Source organism: Elephas maximus, chromosome 16 (genome assembly GCF_024166365.1).
Source record: "Elephas maximus indicus isolate mEleMax1 chromosome 16, mEleMax1 primary haplotype, whole genome shotgun sequence".
Lineage (NCBI taxonomy): Eukaryota > Metazoa > Chordata > Mammalia > Proboscidea > Elephantidae > Elephas > Elephas maximus.
Window position 1 is genome coordinate 6,585,777 of NC_064834.1, and position 20,253 is coordinate 6,606,029.

The 20,253-nt window shown below is 41.9% G+C and overlaps 1 protein-coding gene across 1 annotated transcript in view; it reads right to left on the bottom strand.

Annotated features, from left to right (window-relative positions):
- LOC126059958 (uncharacterized) overlaps positions 1 to 10,597 on the bottom strand; it is a 97,392-nt gene extending 86,795 nt beyond the window's left edge. Inside the window, exons 1-4 of the mRNA XM_049856028.1 lie at positions 10,474 to 10,597; positions 9,387 to 9,677; positions 8,313 to 8,369; positions 854 to 995 (exon numbers count right to left, since the gene is read on the bottom strand). The gene's annotated coding sequence lies outside the window, so the exon portion shown is untranslated. The remainder of the gene's footprint in view (positions 1 to 853; positions 996 to 8,312; positions 8,370 to 9,386; positions 9,678 to 10,473) is intronic.
- Positions 10,598 to 20,253: the final 9,656 nt, after the last annotated feature.

A 20,253-nucleotide genomic window follows, 5' to 3' on the forward strand; every position in this document is an offset into this window, starting at 1 on the left:
CACTCTGTTAAGAACTATCTATATGGGATCAAATTGACAACAGCAACTCGAAAAATCAGACAGGAACCTTAGGGGGCCCTGGTGGCACAGTAGTTAAGAGGTCAGCTACTAAACAAAAGGTCAGCAGTTCAAAGCCACCAGCCGCTCCTTCGAAACCCTATGGGGCAGTTCTACCCTGTCTGATAGGGCCACTGCGAGTTGGAATCAAGTCTACGGCAACTGGTTTTTGGGTTTTAGGGGGCAGTGAGTTTACGTTAATGAGTGAAGAACAACTTCAGAAAAGGATGGTGAGAATGGTGACACGACTCAAAGAATGTAATCAATGTCACTAAATTGTACATATAGAAACTGTTGAATTGGTGTATGTTTTGCTGTGTATATTCTCAACAACAAAATAAATAAAATTTAAGAAAAAAAGTACAGTCACGTGCTGCGTAACATCCGTTCGGGTAACATCCAATCACATATACGTCCGTGGTCCCATGAGGTTATACTGTAATAGAGTTCAGAAATTCCAACTGGGGAACAGGATGGAGCAGTATCTAACATGGTGTTCGCACAATGTCCAAGTCACATGATGTGCTATTTCACAGAAGGTATCATGGGTGTTAAGCGATAAGTGCACCAGGCAAACTCCTACCTCAGGACCTTTCAACCTGTTCTTTTTTCCATATATAACTCATTCCATCACCACTTCTAAATTTTTTCTGTGCTCAAGTTTCCAGTGAAGCCCACCCTCAGCCTATACGTACTGTGTAAAATTATAATCCCTCTTCTACCACTCTCCAGAAAGCCATTCTGCTATATTTTATTCTGCACAGTACTATCTAATTGTATCAAACCATGTATTTACCTTATTTGTAATCTCAGTATTGATCTCCCCCTACTAGAATGTGAGCTCCAAGAAAGCAGAGGTTTTTATCTTTTATTCACAACTTTTCCCGTGGGACACAGCATGAGCCGGGTAAGTATTTGCTGAATGAATGACTAAAGTGCTGTTGACAAAGAAAATGGTATGATAAATCAGTAAGAAAATTTGGCAATTTTTATGAGAAATACAAATACATTTACCCTTTCACCCAGAAATCCCACTTGTGAGAATTTAAGCTATAGACACACCTACGCACTTAATAACCGAAAAAAACCCACTGCCCTCAAGTCGATCCCAACTCATAGTGGCCCTATACGACAGAGTAGAACTGCCCCGTAGAGTTTCCAAGGAGTGCCTGGCGGATTCGAACTGCCGACCTTTTGGTTAGCAGCCGTGGCACTTAACCACTGCACCACCAGGGTTTCCACACACTTAATAGCACCTGTCAAGTTTACTCCTCGTGGTATTCTTTCTCTTACAAAGCACTGGAAATAACCCAGTGTCCTTCAACAGGTAAGTTAAAAAACAAACTATCCTACATGCACATAATGGAATATGGCAAAACTGTATTTAAAAAAATGAGAAAGTCTCTTTTTGCTAATTAGAAAAAAATCTCCGAAACAAGTTAAGAGAAATAAAACATGGTATAAGAAAGTATAAGCAGCTAGCTATATTCTGTGTAAGAGAGAAAGAAAAATATTTACTCATATTTGCCTGTCTCCGTAACAAAATAATGAAGAGCTATACAAGAAGCTAATATAAAGGGATGTGAGAGAAAGACATGGAGGAAATAAATAAGACTCCCTGATATATATGTTTTCACAGTGTTTTTATTTTTAAATAATGTGAACACAGTACCTATTCAAAACTGTAAAAGAAATTTCTTAAAACATAATAAAATAATAACAATAGTGAGCGTACACAGGAAGAAGTCAGCCATGCCATCCTCTCTCACAATATTTGGTGTATGCCAGCACCAGAAAAAGGCAACTCTTCCCTCAACTCGAGATATATGACCTTTTAAATATAGCCAAAGCACTCTGAATTTACCTCTTCCAATCACACCATTGTATTAACATAAAACTTAGTAACTGAAAAATATAGGAATCAAAGTCGTAACCACACTTAGATGAAATCCTTTAAAAAACCATTACAGAACTATGAACACATCTATGCAAATTAATCTGAAATCTTAAATAGTAACCTTAACAAGAATGTAAATAACCAAAATGAAAATAAACACACCACGAGACTCAGAGTTATGGGCTATGTTTACAAAACAAAAAAAAACTCAAGCAACCAAAACGACTTTCTTATACCAATTATTTAAGAAAAACAGAGGAAAGCTTCCAGATTCATTTTATGGAGTACTACAACCATGATGGACACCCTGGTGGTGCAGTGGTTAAGTGCTACAGCTGCTAACCAAAAGATCAGCAGTTCAAATCCACCAGGCACTCCTTGGGAACTCTACGGAGCAGTTCTACCCTATCCTATAGGGTCGCTATGAGTTGGAATCAACTCGACAGCAATGGGTTTGGGTTTTTTGGTATTGGTTTACAACCATGATACCAAAAATTACACATGGACCACAGAAACAAAAATAATAAGCTGATTACACTTGAGAGCACATAAATATCACCACTAAAATTTTGACAAATCCAATTTATGAATGCATAAAAAGAAACACACATATTATGGACAAATGCAACAATAGTTTAGAACTGAAAACCCCATTAAATTAAACAGTAGTTTAATCTGATAAATAGATTAAAGAAGTGGTTCTCAACCAGGGTGATTTTAGTTCCCAGAGGACACCTGGCAATGTCTGAAGACATTTTCCATGTCAGAACTAAAGGGATGCTACTGGCATCTAGTGAGTAGAAGCCAGGGATCCTGCCAGGCATCCTATAATACACAAGAAAGGCTCAAAATGTCAATAGTGCTGAGGTGAGAAGCCCTTGATCAAAAGAATAAAAAGCATAAGCTTTTCATGTGGAATTGCAAGTGGGACCAAACAGTCAAAAGAATCTTGAAAAAAGAATAAAGCAGCACTCACATATCCTGACTTCAAAAAATACTATAAAGCTACAGTTACCAAAACAGTGTGGTACTGCTGTTAAGGACAGGCATACAGACAAATGAAACAGAATTGAGAGTTCACCAAAAAACTCATATCTATTGCCAAGTGATTTTCAACAAGGGTGCCAAGTTCATTCAGTGGGGAATGAATAGTCTCTTCAAAAATGGTGCTGGGAAAATTGGATCTTCACATGCAAAAACTGGACCCACACCTCACACCATATACAAAAATTAACACAAAATGGATCAATAATCTAAATACAAGAACTAAACCCACAAAACTCTTAAAAGAAAACACAGGGGTAAGGCTTTAAGATCTTGTTTTCTTTAACAATGAATTCTTAGAGCTGACACCAAAAGCACAAACAACATAGAAAAAAGTGATATAAGAAATTTCTTCCAAGGACTTTATCAAGAAAACAAGGAGACAACCTACAGAATCAGAGAAAATATCTGGGAAGCATATACCTGATAAGGGCTTAATATTCAGAATGTATAAGGAACTCCTACAATTTAACAACAAAAAGACAAACACCCAACTAAAAAATGGGCAAAGGACTCAAATAGATACTTCAAGAATGAAGATATACAAATGGCCAACAAACAAGTGAAAAGATGCTCAACGTCATTTGTCCTTGTTCTCATGAGCTGCTGTTAAGTTGGCCCCTGACTCACAGGGACCCCAAGCACAACAGGATCAGACTATTGTGATCCACAGCTTTCGCTGTGTGATTTTTTAGAAGTAGGTCAGTGTCTTAGTTACCTAGTGCTGGTATAACAGAAACATGACAAGTGGATGGCTTTAACAAAGAAAAATTTATTCTCTCACAGTTTAGTAGGCTGCAAGTCCAAATTCAGGGAACCAGTTCCAGGGGGAGGCTTTCTCTGTCAGCTCTGGAGGAAGGTCCTTGTCATCAATCTCCCCCTTGTCTAGAACTCCTCAGGCGCAGAGACCCCCGGTCCAAAGGATGCGCTATGCTCCCAGTGCTGCTTTCTTGGTAGGAGGAGGTCCCCATGTCTCTCCGCTTGCTTCTCTCTTTTACATCTCACGAGAGACTGACTTAAGACACAACCTAATCTTGTAGATTGAGTCCTGCCTCATTAACATAACCACTAATCCCACCTCATCAACTTCAGAGAGACAGGATTTACAACACACAGGAAATCACATCAGGTGACAAAATGGTGGACAATCACACAATAGCCAAGTTGACATACATTTTGGGGGGACACAATTCAATCCATGACAATCGCCTAGTCTTTCTTCCTAGTCCATATTAGTCTGAAAGCTCTGCTGAAACCTGTTCAGCATGTTTTAGGCTGGGTTCTCTAGAGAAGCAAAACCAGTAAAGTGTATATATATACATAGAGAGAGAGATTTGTATGAAGGAAATGGCTGACGTGGTTGTAGAGGCTGGAACATCCCAAGTCCTTGGGTCAAAATTGAGGCTTCTCCTGATTCGCAGGGGCTGGCGGACCCAAGACCAGCAGATTGGAGAGCAGGGCTCTTGCTCAAAGGCTGTGAAGATCGATAAATCCCAAGATCGGCAGGCAAGACTGCAGGTAAGCTGTCAGCTCAAGTCCCCAGAACCGGAGATCAGACGAAGAGGAGCCAGCTGCAGGGTCCAGAACAAGCAAAAGCCTCCACGCCTTGCCAGAACACCTACCTATATTTCTATGCAGGCCACAGGCCTAAGGAAACACCCTTTCAACCGACTGGCTACTCACAGTAGATCCCATCAAAGGGGTGATCACATTACACCTCAACAGGGAAGTGATCACAACATTACATGACTGCCGAAACCCAGCCAAGCTGACACACAATCTTAACAATAACAGCATCATAGCAACACACAAGCCTCTACTGACAGACAGGTGGTGGTTGCTACCCTGGAGGTGCACTGGCTGAGAATCAAACTCAGGTCTCTCACCTGGGAGACAAGAATTCTACCACTGAACCACCACTGCCCCCATCAGTAATTAGGGAAATGCAAATCAAAACCACAATGAGATATCATCTCACACCCACCAGGATGGCTATGATCAGAAAAATGGAAACTAACAAGTGTGTTCACAAGGATGTGGAGAAATTGGAACACTTATGCCTTGCTGGTGGGAACATAAAATAGTACAGCAGTGTTGAAAATTTTGGTGGTTCCTCAAAAACTTAAACATAGAATTACTAAATAACACAGCAATTCCACTGCTAGGTATATTCCCAAGAGACTTGAAAGCAGGGACTCAGATAGACACGTGTACACCAACACTCACTGCAGCATTATTCACAAGAGCCAAAAGGTGGAAACAACTCAGGTGTCCAGGAAGAGATGAAGAGTTAAATAAAACGTCGTGTATTCATACAATGGAATGTCCTTCAGCCACAAAGAGAAATGAAGTCCGGATACATGCTGTGATATGGACGAGCCGTGAAAATATTATGCTGAGTGAAATAAGTCAGACACAAAGGACAAATACTGTGTTTCCATTTACATGAAGTATAAGCAAGCAAATGCAGAGCCAAAGTGTATTTCTGGTTACCAGGAGCTAGTGAGAAAGAAGAAGGGGAGTTTTTGCTGAGAGAATACTGAATTTGTTTCAGTATTGAAACAGAATGGATATGGTGATGGTAGCACAACATGGTGAATGTAATTAATGGCACTAAGTTGTACGCTTACAAATGGTCAAAACGGCAAACTTTTTGTTATATATGTTTTACCACAACAAAACTTTTTTTAAAAGAAGGAGTCTTTTCTAAATAGTTCAGAAAAGACATTTAAACTAACTGAATGTACATTCCCTATTTAAAAGGAAATAATTTATTAAACTTGAGCAGAATTCAGATGTTGTCACAAATACTAGGCAACAGAAAAACTGTGAACTAGATAAATCTGAAAAAGAATAGCAGAGGGAGGGAGCGGCTTAAGCAACAAGTTTTCAAGATATTTTAAAGCTCTACTTAATTAGCCAAGGTAGAATGTGAGCAAGAAGAAAACACACACGTTATATGAACGAAATAACTGGCTGCACACCATCAGGAGCCTAACTAGTATCACTGAATTGTACATGCAAAAAATGCTGAAACGGCAACTGTTTTGTTACATATACACCACGATAAAGATATTTTTTAAAAAGCACCAAAAGAAATATATGCATATATAACTTTACAATTCACTGAGGAAATAGTAATTGGATATGGAGCAACTGGATTTCGTATAGAAAAAAAATAAATCTCTTCCTCACAACATACAAAAAAATATAAAGAACCATGCAGATTAACAACATAAATTTGAAAAAAAAACATTTTACTATTACTAGACAAAAATACAGCAGAATATCAACACAATCTTATCAAAGGAAATTTTTTCAAAGATCTAAAACCTAGTGAGTACATCACAATTTAAATTTTACTCTTACCTAAGAAATTCCCTTGTTAAAAACAAGGAAAATACTAAGGGAAAGTTAAGCGCAACATAAATTAGAGAAAAAGGATTGCTATCCAAATTACATAGAGGATTCTCATCAAAAATAGAACAAAATGGACTAAAACATAAACAAGGCAATCTACAGAAAAAACAGCACATCACAGTTGCAATAATTCACTGTCAAATAATAGACAGGCCATGGTAGGTATGTGACGACGGGAAATAGGAACTTGTCATTATGTCAGCAGCAGCCTCGTACATCACAGGAGCTTGGGCTTCACGTTGAAGATGGCTGGAAACCAATGAAGTGCTGTTCACGACATTAGCTGATTGACATTTTAGACAAATTATTGAAAACAAGCTTGAGCTCCTAGAAAAAGGAGGTATACAGACTGACCCAGAGACGAGAATATGAAGGTATGGGCAAGTAGAAGGGATGAGGGAGAAAAGACTTAGGAAGTATTAAGAATTGAAAAGAAACAAAAATGAATGACTGAATAGATGGACTGAAGAATGGAGACAGGGAGTAGTTTGGGACAAATCCTGCTCTCTGTCACTTGGACGGCTGGCTAAATGGAGTAACATTTGACAAAGAAAAAATGAACATAAGTGTTTTCATGTTGGATCTGCTGAGTTGGGATACCTTTTGGACAAGTTACAGAGAGGACAGCAACAACGTGCATGTGTGTCCATGCCTGAAGCCAAGCACCAGGCAGGAGGGAAAGACCCTGGAGTCCCAGAAACTGCTTCCAGCTACAACCAGAGAGGAAGGAATCTGCTAGAGACAAAACGAATAGTAAGAAGTAGAGGAACCAGGATAGGCGCCTAGGGATAATAATGTTTAAGGGCCAGGGGATGAAGGAGGCACCACAAAATAGAACATTCAGACAAAGACACAGAGCCAGTGGGGTAGTGCCACAGAAACCATAAAGGAGACTCTCAGGAGAAAGTGGTAAGTGGTGTCAGTGAGATAGCAGGCACTAGAAAACATCCACCTTTGTCTACAATTAGATCACTGTGACTTACCAATAGCGGTTAAGGGAAGCAGAAAGGAAGAAGCAGGAATGGTATGAAGTCTGAGAGAGAATTATAAACACAAGTGCCAGAGAGTATAACTGAACTGTCTGTGCCACCCATATGTACAGCCTAAATGGGGGGTAGGGATCACTTACAGAAATAAGCTGAAGGAGATGCACTCCATTCCTTCCTCCAGATACTCTAGGTTTTATTCCTGGAGCAAGGAGGACTATCAGAAAAAATGATCTAGGGCAACGCTGCCAAATGTGATAGCCATCAGCCACATGTGGTAACTAAGCACTTATAACGCTGCTACAGAAACTTAGAAAGTAAATTTTAATTATTTTTAATTAAATTTAAATATCCACATATGACTAGTGGCTACCGTACTGGACAGCATAAAACCACAATGTTTTGATTCCCTGAAAATCTACATTCACTGAATTCTTCCTTAGTTCTAGAGTCCCCTGCTTCCACTGAAGAACTACTGAATGAAAGAGGCTGTACTGCATTCAGGGAAGTTATTGGAAGGTTGTATACTTCGACCGTACAAAGTGCAAGAACGGAACATTTTACACTTCAGTACCAGGAAGTCTTCATGTCCCATTAACAATCGATACAGTTTCTCCTTATGGAAAATGCAATGCACGTAACAGAAAATGTCTGCACTTTGCCATGCCTATCAGGTAGATCAAACCGGCAGCTCAACTTTGATAACTGTGAGGTTATAAAAATGTGTATGTTTCTACAGGGTATATGACATCACCCTTTATTAACTTGCTACTTTACATTTTCCCTGTTGATTTATATCAATTTCTATATTTCCATCCTAACCTTCTGACATTTAAAATCCTCATACAAAGCACTGTAAATAAAATACCCAAAACCCGTAAATAAAATAAAAAATAAAAATAACTAACCTGAGATCTGTTCATTTCCTGCTGGTCTTGGAAAACTGGAGAAGTGTGGCAGTGGAGCTGGGGGAGAAGGAAGGAAGAATGAAGTCAGAAGTGACTGGCCCTGACTGCAAGTCCCGGAGTCACCTGCCTAAACACTGACAGAAGAGGCCATTTGCACAATGTGGAAATGTGTCTCTGACAAGATCACACAGAGTTCAGACATCCAATTTTTCACTGGGGGAAAGCAAGCATAGGTATCCCACTGATTTACTGAACAATCTGTCTCTCACTGACTGAGGTACATACAAAAAAATTAAAACACAGAACCCATTTATAGATACTCAGACTGTACTGTTTTCCTACTAATAATGGGAATATTGTTAAAGTTGAATAATTCACAGAAACTCTGAAAATGAAAATGAATGCTTTAGCATGAGATTTTTAAAAATACTTGTTCTAATTAGACTGTAATTTCATTGTCTTTTGATAAAAAAAACTTGTTTTAACTGTGCATAGAAGATATCTCGGGAACCAAGAAGTCAAGAAACTCTTGGCTTGATCAGTAACAAATGAGTGACCGAGAGTTATTATTTCACACTCCACCAGGCTCTGCATTCTTCATCTTTGAAAAGAGACAGAAATAAACCCTGTACACCCTTCCTGCACTACCATTTTGCAGTTCTAAGATCAGAATATCTCTGAATGCCAAATACGTGGATAGATACCATATGTAAGAACAGGGTCTAGAAACGTGAGTGGAGAACAAAAGATTTGTGGGGTCTCAAAAAAACTCACTGCCATCAAGTGGATTCTGACTCATGACAACTCCATGTGCTACAGAGTAGAACTGCTCCGTAGGGTTTTCGTAGCTGTAATCTTTACAAAAGCAGATTGCCAGGCCTTTCCTCTACAGTGCCAATGGGTGGGTTCGAACTGCCAACCTTTAGGAGATTGCCACCTAAGGACCACAGGGGGCGGTGTAGGGAGGGTTAAACAGAACTTCCTTAGCCATGGTGAGGATTCCTACTGGCCAGGACCAGGACCCACAAAAAAGTAACATGTCCTGGGCAGCACACACAGCCACCCTTCACTCACCTCTCAGCCAGCCTACCTCTCTGCTGAGGCCTGGATCTGACCTTCCACTGTCACAAAGCTGTGATGGCTTCTAAAGTCTTGCTCATTTCGCACATGGGGATCAAAAATTGTTTTTAGCCTTGTAAATCTAGAACCTGCTCCTTTGGGGGCTCTTCCACTTTGGCTCTGAAGCTCTGGTGAGAGGTGTGAGGTCACTGAGATATTTTCTTCCAGGTGGAATTCTGGTTCCTTCAGTTCTTTCCCTCTTTTCTCCCTAGAACTGCCTGGTTCCAAGGGAGACAGGCCCCAGACCTAGAGGACAAAATCATTTAGTTGGACTCTTTATACACGATCCCTCATCTGACTCTGGGCAGTCACTGTCCCTAGATGGCTGGTCTAGACCGTCCACAGGCACAGACCAGAACAGCTGGGCACCGAGGCTGGGAAAGGTAGCAGGGGCCCATACCCTCAAATTACCAAACTCTGAAGCCAGGCCTGCCAAGAGTAGCCAAGAAGGCACCTGTGCCACCTCGGAGCTGTGTAAGGACCTTAGCTCGCATCGAGGCAGTGTCCCATTAGCAGCAACATGGCATTTAAGGCAGATCTGGGTTTCCATCCTACTCCCTCACCTGCTGGTGTATGATCTTGAGTAAATCAGTCGCCTCTCCAAGCCTGTTTTCCTATTTGCTAAAGTGGGCTAGTTATCCCCACCTTGCAGATAGTTGTGAAAAGTCAAAGAATTACAGATGGAAAATAACAGCCATTTAATCATTAGCTAGCAGAAAGTGGGCTAAATGCTTTCCATATGCCGTCGTTCTGAGGGCAGAGAAGCGGGCACTGAGAGAGCCCGGACTTCCCTGAGGAGCGCCGCGGGACCGAACCCGGGTCGCCGCGCCACAGGCTCTGCTCGCCCCAGGGCCCCGCCCCCTCCACGGAACGCGCCCGGCGGCGCCTGAAGGCAGGGGCTGGCGACCGCACTCTCTGGCGGCCCCGGCCTTTCCCCGCGCCCCGGACCGGCCACGCTCTCGACCCGCGCGGCTTCGAACCCCACGGCTACCCTGGCCCTAACCGCGCGGGCTCCCTTGACCGCGCTCTACCCTCCACGCACCCCCGGAGCCCCCACGGCCGCGTCAGACGCGCCCTTCGGCAGCGACACCTGAACCGGTCGCGACCATATCCGCGAGAGGCAGCCAAGCGCAAAGAGCCCGCCCTGGCGCGCGCTCGCGCACAGGCCGCCGGGAACGCCAGCTCCCGTCAGCACCCGCGGGATAGGTGTAGCCTCTGAAGTGGGCGGAGCGACGGGCACGTGGGGTTTCGCACGTGCCCGGGCGGCGCTGAGTTACTGCACCGTCCTGGGGACCAGCGGGGTAAGAGCTGTGCTGGAAGTACAAACCAGCAATACAAATAAAGAAAAATACGCGCGAACAGCAGGGCTTCTCCTGGGGTAGGAAAATTATAATTAATAGTTTATTACAATACATTTTACGAGACTAACCTGCAAGAATTACACAGTAACATATTTTAGGAAAATCAGAAAATAAATACAAACCAAAAGAAGGAATACAGCTTCACCTCCCGCTGAGTCTCTTGCTGAGACTTACGTGCTTAACCATTTAAAAAAAAAAAAATTGCCGTGAAGTCGATTCCAGTTCATAGCATCCCTACTGAACAGAGTAGAACCGCCGCATAGAGTTTCCAAAGAGCGCCTGATGGACTCAAACCGCTTAAGCACTGGGTACGCAAAAAAAAAAAAAAAAAAAAAACACCACCAAATAGAGTAGAGCTGAGCTGCACCATAGGGTTTCCAAAGAGTGGCAGGTGGATTCACATTGCCGACCTTTTGGTTAGCAGCTGAGCTCTTAAACACTGCGCCACCAGGGCTTCATATTTTGCATAAATGTGATCACATATGCACAATATTCGTGACTATCCTTTCAGAAAATGATATCTTGGAAAATATGACACCAATTACTTTTACGCCAATGATATTAAGAAAAATAACTTGCATTCACAATAGCATTAAAAGTTGTAAAAATTACTTAGAATTCAAGGAGGAAAAAACTGAAGAAAATGACATTTTGTGGTGTATGACATTTAAAAGACTTGAATAGGCAGAGATTCCTATGACTTTTGAAGTAGGATGATTAAATCATTGATAACATTCATTAATAGAACCTTAACAAATTTCTGCACCTGTTTTCTCTTTGTATTTTGCATTGTCTTACTCAACAGGACAATTGTAATCTTAATATAAAAAAAAAATACTTGGAAAAAACAGTCATGTCTACCATATGTTAAAAAGTATTCTATTGCTGTAACTTTAAATACTTTGGAATTGGCTCCAAAAAGAGACGAATACTTAGGAATTTATTACAGCATTGGCAAGATACCAGCATGAGCGGTTCTAAGAGCCTGAGCATCTGTCTTAGTGTGATGGTTAAGATTGTGTGTCAACTTGGCTGGGCCATGATCCTCCGTGTTTTGGCAGTTGTATAATGTCGTGATCGCTTTTTGAAATTGGTATGTGTTCACTTCTGTGATGGAATCTGCAGAATGGTACTGGCAGGAGTGAGGCCTGTGGCGGCTTACAGCCCCTCAGCCTTCATCCCTCCACCCTTTGCCACCTACTTCTTTCCTGCTCACCTTGCAAAGGTTTTGGGCTTGTTCTGGATCATGCAGCTGCCTTTTGTTCGTCTGACCTCCGGTTCCTGGAACGTGAACTAGCTAGCAGCTTACCTGCTGATCTTGGGATTCGTCGATCTTCAAAGCCTTTGAACAAGATTCCTGCTCCCTGGCCTGCCGATCATGGGTTTGCCAGCCCCTGCGGCTACATGAATCAGGAGAAGCCTTGTGGTCTTGCCTGCTGATCTTGGGATTGGTCACATTTCACAGCCTGTAAGCAAGAGTCTTGCTCTCTGACCTGCCCATCTTGGGTATGCCAGCCCCTGCGGCTACATGAATAAGGAGAAACATCTATTCTGATCCATGGACTTGGGACGTTCCAACCTCTATAATCACATGTGCTGTTTCTTTGATATAAATCTCTGTCTATATATATACACATATATATATTTATATGCTTTACTGGTTTTGCTTCTCTAGAGAACCCAGCTTAAGACATTTGGTACCGAGAGGCTCTAGAGAAACAAAATTGTAAGGATGAATTTTTTAAATTGGTCCTCAAGTTTCATTAGTCTTAAAGATGTTGATGACTCACTCTGCTTCCAGTAGTAAAGAGGGCACTGCTAATCCATGGTGTGAGGTGGCAATTCAAATATGCAAAATATCACCACCAATAGATCAGGTATTGGTGAAACGTGAGGCTCTGGGTGATTGCATATATGATACCTTTCTACAATTTTGTCATAACGAGAAGTAAAAGGAATCTGGTTGATTGGTCCTACATTCACTAGACAAACTGATGAAAGAAAGAAATGCACTCAGGGCTTCAGAGTCAAAGCTCACATGCCACATAAACAACCTCGAAGGTTCCTCTTGTGCTTTGAAAGAAAGCCTATTTCTTGTAGTAACAGACCTGATATCACCAAAAAATAAACTGAGACTCTTATTGTAAGAGTGTCTGAATTACAATGCCAGCTCAGTTGCCAACCTCAAGAGGCGTCTGAAGTTAAAGTGAGGGCATTCACTGGGAAGAAATGGGATCCCGAATCTCGGGATGGGGACATATGGGCAGATAATCAGGAAGCTGGAGACTGACCCTCCAAATTCTGCTGAATCACTTCTGCCAACACAACCACTCCGATCTGAAGAGATTACTTCATTTTTGTCTGCTACACCACCCTGCCCAGAAAAACCATTAGCCTCTCCATTCCTATCTGATGAGATTAGCCCTAGCCCAGCTGCCCCTAAAGAGCCCTTGCCTGAGTCATTGCCTGGGGCATCGCCTGAGGCAGATGCTTTACAAGACAATGCTGAATGTTCACAAAACAATTCCGTGCTACTGATTCTGGCTTATAGACCTATAACTAGTCTTGAGTCCCTATGAGCCCCAAAAGGTGAAGTACAAAGTATGACCCAGGAGGAGGTATACTACACTTCAAAAGAACTGCTTGACTTTTCTAATATGAACAAACAGAAACCTGGGGAATATGTGTGGAAATGGATATTAAGGGTGTGGGATAATGGTGCAAGGAACATAAAGATGGATCTGTCAGAGTTTATTGATATGGGTCTGCTAAGCACAGATTCTTCATTCAGTGTTTCAACTTGAGAAGTTAGGAAAGGATCTAATAGTTTATTTGGTTGGGTTGCTGAAGCATGGATTATGCAGTGGCCTGCACTAAATCAAGCTGAAGTATCAGACATGCCTTGGTGTATGGTAGAAGAAGGTATCTAAAGGCTTAGGGAAGTGGCATGCTAGAGTGGATTTATCAGGTTAGACCCACAGACCCACAAATGAAATGCTGAGAGGACACACATTTTACCACAACTGTGAGGAACGAATTTGTGAAGGGAGCTCCAGTATCCTCGAAGACTACTGTGATTGCTGTTGTATATAAATGGTGCTTGAAGTGTCAGTCGCAGATAGATGTGCTCTTTGGAGTTTTTGGCAGGTGAGTGAATGTCAGAGCAGACCCTTAGGATTTTGGAGCAAAGCCCTGCCATCCTCTGCAGGTAACTACTCTCCTTTTGAGAAAGAGCTTTTGGCTTGTTAGTGGGCCTTAGTGGAGACTGAACACTTGACCAGGGGACATCAAGTCACCATGGGACCTGAGTTGCTCATTGTGAAGTGGTATATATGAGATCAGGCCTGAGCAGGACCTGAAGGCACAAGTAAGTTGCATGAGGAAGTGGCCCAAATGCCCATGGCTTCCACTCCTGTCACATTACCTTCCGTCTCCCAATCTGCACCTATGGCCTCATGAGGAGTTCCTTATGATCAGTTGACTGAGGAAGAGAAAACTCGTGTCTGGTTTACAGATAGTTCTGCACAATATGCAGGCACCACTCAAAAGTTGACAGCAGCAGCACTATAGCCCCTTTCTGGGACCTCCCTGAAGGACTGTGGTGAAGGGAAATCCTCTCAATGGGTAGAACTTCAAGCAGTGCACCTGGTTGTTCACTCTGTTTGGAAGGAGAAATGGCCAGACGTGTGATTGTATACTGATTCATGGGCTGTGGCCAGTGGTTTGACTGGATGGTCAGGGAGTTGGAAGGAACATGCTTGGAAAAGCAGAGATAAGGATTTACGGGGAAGAGGTATGTGGATAGACCTCTCTGAATGGGCCAAAGAAGTGAAAATATTTATGTCTCATATGAATGCTCACCAAAGGGTGGCCTCAGCAGAGGATTTTAACAATCAAGTGGATAGGATGATGGGTTCTGTGCAAACCACTCATCCTCTTTCCCCAGCTTCTCCCATCATCACTCAATGGGCTCATGAACAAAGAGGCCATGGTGGCAGGGATGGAGGTTATGCATGGGCCCAGCAACATGGACTTCCACTCACCAAGGGTGACTTGGCTACAGTCACTGCTGTGTGCCCAATATGTCAGCAGCAGAGACCAACACTGATAAGACACCATTCCTCGAGATGATCAGCCAGCAACCTGGTGGCAAGTTGATTATGTTGGACCACTTCCATCATGGAAAGGGCAACATTTTGTCCTTACTGGAAGAGACACTCTGCATATGGATTTGCCTTCCCTGCACTCAATGCTTCTGTGAAAAATACCATCCGTGCACTCACAGAATGTCTTATCCACCATCATGGTATCCCACACAGCATTGCCTCTGATCAAGGGACTCACTTCACAGCAAATGAAGTGTGGCAGTGGCCCCATGCTTGTGGAATTCGCTGGTCTTACCATGTTCCCCATCATTCCAAAGCAGCTGGCTTAATAGAACAGAGGAATGGCTTCCTAAGGACACAGTTACAGCCCCAGCTAGGTGGCAGTACCTTGCAGGGTTGGGGGAGTGTTCTCCAGGAGGCTGTATATGCCCTAAACCAGTATCCAGTATATGGTGCTGTTTCTCCCATAGCTAGGATTCATGGGTCCAGGAATCAAGGGGTGGAAGTTTGAGTGGCACCACTTACTATTAACCCTAGTGACCCATGCACAAGAGTTTTGCTTCCTGTCCCTGTGACCTTATGCTCTGCAGGTTTACAGGTCTTAGTTCCAAAGGGAGGAATGCTCCCACCTGGAGGCACATCACTGATTCCGTTGAACTGGAAGCTAAGAATGCCACCTGGCCACTTTGGGCTCCTTATGCCTCTGGATCAACAGCAAAGGAAGGGAGTTACCATACTGGCTGGTGTGATTGATCCTGGTTACCAAGAAGAAATCAGACTGATATTACAGAGTATGTCTGGAATGCAGGTGATCCCTTAGAGCATCTCTTAGTACTACCATGCCCGATGATTAAAGTCAAAGGAAAACGACAGCACCCCAATTCTGACATGACTAGTAATGGCCCAGGCCCTTCAGGAATGAAGGTTTGGGTCACTCCACCAGGCAAAGAACCATGGCCAGCTGAGGTGCTTGCTGAGGGCAAAGGGAATATGGAAAAGGTGGGGGAAGAAGGTAGTCCTAAATGCCAGTTATGGCCACATGACCAGTTGCAGAAATGAGGACTGTAATTGTTGTGAGTATTCTGCTTTGTATGTGTGCATCAAATATTTTTGTTTTTTTCACTTATAAAAGATGTAAATGGGGCTAGTCCACTTTTGGTTGTATGTGTGTTAGTTATATCATGTTAGGCACAGGTATGACTTTGTAATTGTCTTTATTCAGAGATTATGTATGGTTTGGGGAGATGTTTACATGTGCTGAGTTGATAAAGGTTGGACCACGATTCTCAGTGTTTTGGCAGTTGTATAATGTTGGGATCACTTCCCTGTTGAATTTGATATGTGCTCACCCCCGTGTTGGAATCTGCTGAATGGTACCAGCAAGGGCAGGGCCCGTGGCATCTCACCACCCCCTCAGCCTTCATCTCTCTGCCCTCTGGTGCCTACTTCCTTCCTGCTAACCTTGCCAAGGTTTTGGGCTGGTTCTTGGTCCTGCAGCTACCTCTTGTTCATCTGACTTCTGGCTCTTGGGACTTGAAGTAGCAGCTTACCTGATGATCTTGGGACTCGTTGATCTTCACAGGCTGTAAGCAAGATTCCTGCTCTTTGGCCTTCCACTCTTGGGTTCGCCACCCCCTGCAGCTACATGAATCCGGAGAAGGCTTGTGGTCTTGCCTGCTGATCTTGGGATTCATCAACCTTCATAGCCTGTGAGCAAGAGCCCTGCTCTCTGACCTGCCAATCTTGGGTTTGCCAGCCTCTGTTGGCTACTTGAATCAGGAGAAGCCTCTATCCTCATCCAGACTTGGGATGTTCTAGCCTCTACAATCACATGAGCTGTTTCCTCAAAATAAATCTCTCTCTGTATTTGTTTATGTATATATATGCTTTATGCAATTTACTGGTTTTGCTTCTCTTGGAACCCGGCCTAAGACACCTAATTTTCTAGTGCTGCTATAACAGAAATACAAGAAATAGATGGCTTCAACAAACAAAAGTTTATTATCTCACAGTCTAGTAGGCCAGAAGTCCAAATTCAGGGTGTCAGCTCCAGGGGAAGGGTTTCTCTCTCTGTCAGCTCTAGAGGAAGGTCCTTGTCATCATTTTCCCCTGGACTACGAGCTTCTGCATGCAGGAACCCTGGGTCCAAAGGACATACTCTGCTCCCAGTGCTGCTTTCTTGGTGGTATGAGGTCCCCATGTCTCTGCTCACTTCTCTCTTTTATATCTCAAAACAGATCGGCTCAAGACACAATCCAGTCTTATAGATTGAGTCCTGCCTCATTAACATAACTGTGCTAATCCCATCTCATCAACATCCTAGAGATAGGATTTACGACACATAGAAAAATCACATCAGATGACAAAATGGTGGACAGTCACACAATACTAGGAATCATGGCCTAGTGAAATTGATACACATATTTCTGGGGGACACAATTCAATCCATGACACTATCCCATATGAACACTCTGTTTGGAGCTTTCAGAAAAAGACTGTAAAATAATTGGGGTGACTTTGTTAAACAGGGAAACCTTGGTGGCATAGTGGTTAAGTGCTTCAGCTGCTAACCAAAAGATCAGCAGTTCGAATCCACCACGTGCTCCTTGGAAACTCTATGGGGCAGTTCTACTCCATCCTGTTGGGTCTCTCTGAGTCGGAGTCAACTTGACAGCAATGGGTTTGTTTTGGTTTTTGGTTTTTGTTAAACAGAAGAAAAGAAAGGGAAATATAGAAAAAAGAATGGATAATTTTATCAGAGAACTGATACCTATAAGAAAAAAACAAGTGGAAATTATAGAATTGAAAAATATATACACTATTCAATCAATTGGTTTGATTAATGCTACAATGCTGGAAGACAGACCAACAGAAAACATTCAGACTGAAGCACAGAGTGAAAGAAGAATAAAGAAGCAGAAAAGAGCCTAAGAGACGTGTGAGCTAGACTCAGAAAGACTAATGTTGATGTAATTGGCGTCCCAGGAGAGGAGAATACAGTAGAAGCATTGTGCAAAGCAGTCATGCCTGAGCGTTGTCCAAAACTGATGAAAAATATCAGCTCACATATTTAAGAGGTTAAGTATACGGAAAATTTAATAAATATGAAGAAACCATACATAAGAACAAATTGCAGAATAAAGCAAAAAATATGAAAGTATGTGTGTATACATATAAATATACAGTCATGAGTCACTTAACGTCTATGGTATGTTCTGTGCAATAGAACGTTATGTGATTGGGACATTGTATAAATATACCTAAATCATGAGCAATAGCATTTGCTGATTTTCCACCTTCATGTTGTTTTAATAACCTTTTGTTTCACTTCCAAATTGACACTTCTCCTTTGCCCCTTGCTGATGCTATCATAGCACTGGTTTTGCTGCATTTGGGAGCCCTGATGCACTTCCTGGTAATATTTTTTAAAGAAAATTAAACAGAGCGATAATGCTACAACATTCAAGAGATGCGTAATACACAAGATTGAATGCTGTTGCCTAGCAATCAAAGCACATTTTGTCATGTGGTAAACTTTTTATTTGTAAGCAGGCAAAGTTCACATTAAAATAACGATAGAAAGTACAGTACATACACATACACACACACACACACACAAAAACAAACCCATTGCTGTCAAGTTGATTCCAACTCATAGTGACCCTATAGGACAGAGGAGAACTGCCCTACAAGGTTTCCAAGGAATGCCTGGTGGATTCAAACTGCTGAGCTTTTGGTTACCAGCTGTAGCTCTTAACCACTATGCCACCAGGGTTTCCGTACATACACAAACCAGTGACACAGACATTTATTATGATTATCAAGACATACATGTTATAGGTTATATAAGTACCATACCATTACATCCACTCCTCACTTATCAACATGGTTAGGTTCCAAACACCAGGTAGCTATGCAAAAATCACCATTACATGAAAATGGAGGATGACCACATCAGATCACAAAAATGGAGAATGACTACATCGTTACACAACTGCCAAATTATATCATTACGTAACTGCCAAATTACGTCATTACATAACTGTGAAACCACAGAGAATCATGGCCCAGCCAAGTTGACACATAACCTTAAGCCATCACAGCCAGCATTACTCTTGCCTTGACTGCCGGACGCACTTCATTAATGAGCGAAATAGTCAGATAGTAGATTTCTTACTATTGTCTTAAATGCAAAATGTTGGATAACAAGGTAGTCGCTAAGTGAGGAGTAGGTGTTTATGCCTGCCAGCACAATCACTTTGTATACAAGAGACAGGAGATGTGCGTGCTGCGTGCAGGAAGCTGTTGCACTCACTATATCTGGTTACGTTCACTATGTTCCACTCTCCATTCAGGGACTTCTGAACTCTGTCATAACTTCATGGGACCACGGATGTATATTCAGTCGGACATTGCCTGAACAGACGTTACGCAGTGCGTGACTATATACTTACAGCAGCCAGAAAGACATATTGCCTTAAAACAAGCAATGAGACTCATAAATGACTTCTCTACAAAAATTATAGAAGCCAGAAAACATCCATAATATATATAAAAAAAAAAATCTAAAATTCTGTAATCCGCAAAAATTTACTTCAAAAATGGACATGTAGCTCCAGAGTAAGAGGAACATCATTAAGTACACAGAGACCACAGACAACACTGACAAGAATTTAAACGGCTATAATTATGTTAAAATATTACCTGAAAGATGGAGAAAACTGATTAACAGATGAAGAGTCTCAGCAAAAAAAAGGAAACTATTAAAAAGAACCAAACGAAAATTCCAATGTGATAAAATATTATAAGAGAAGAGTTTATTTGATGAACCTAACAGTAAACTAGACACAGCAGAACAGATCAATGAACTCAGGTCAATAGAAATTACCCAAAATGAAGCACAAAGATAAAATGGAATAAAATAAGTTAACTGGGCATTGGCAACTTTAGGATAACACCAAATATCTGCATATATATTGGACGGAATTTTCTGAAATTGATGAAAGATAACACCCATACCCAATAAGCTCAGCAAACCTCTGGGAGAATAAAAACAAACCAAGCCACAACTACATGTACATCAAATTCAACTGTTGAAACTAAAAACAAAATGAACATCTTAAGAGAAGCCAAAGGAAAAACAATATCACATTCAGGGAAATAGCCATATAGATGATTTCTCATCAGACACAGGGGAGGTCTTTAGAGTGCCAAAAGGAGAGGAGGGGAAGGACAATTAAGGTTTATATAATAAATAAAAAAGTTTTTTTTTTTAAGGTTTATATATCCAGTGAAAATTCCCATAATTCAAAGAAACATAAGCCCGTTTTTATTCAAATCAACAAAAAACAAAAT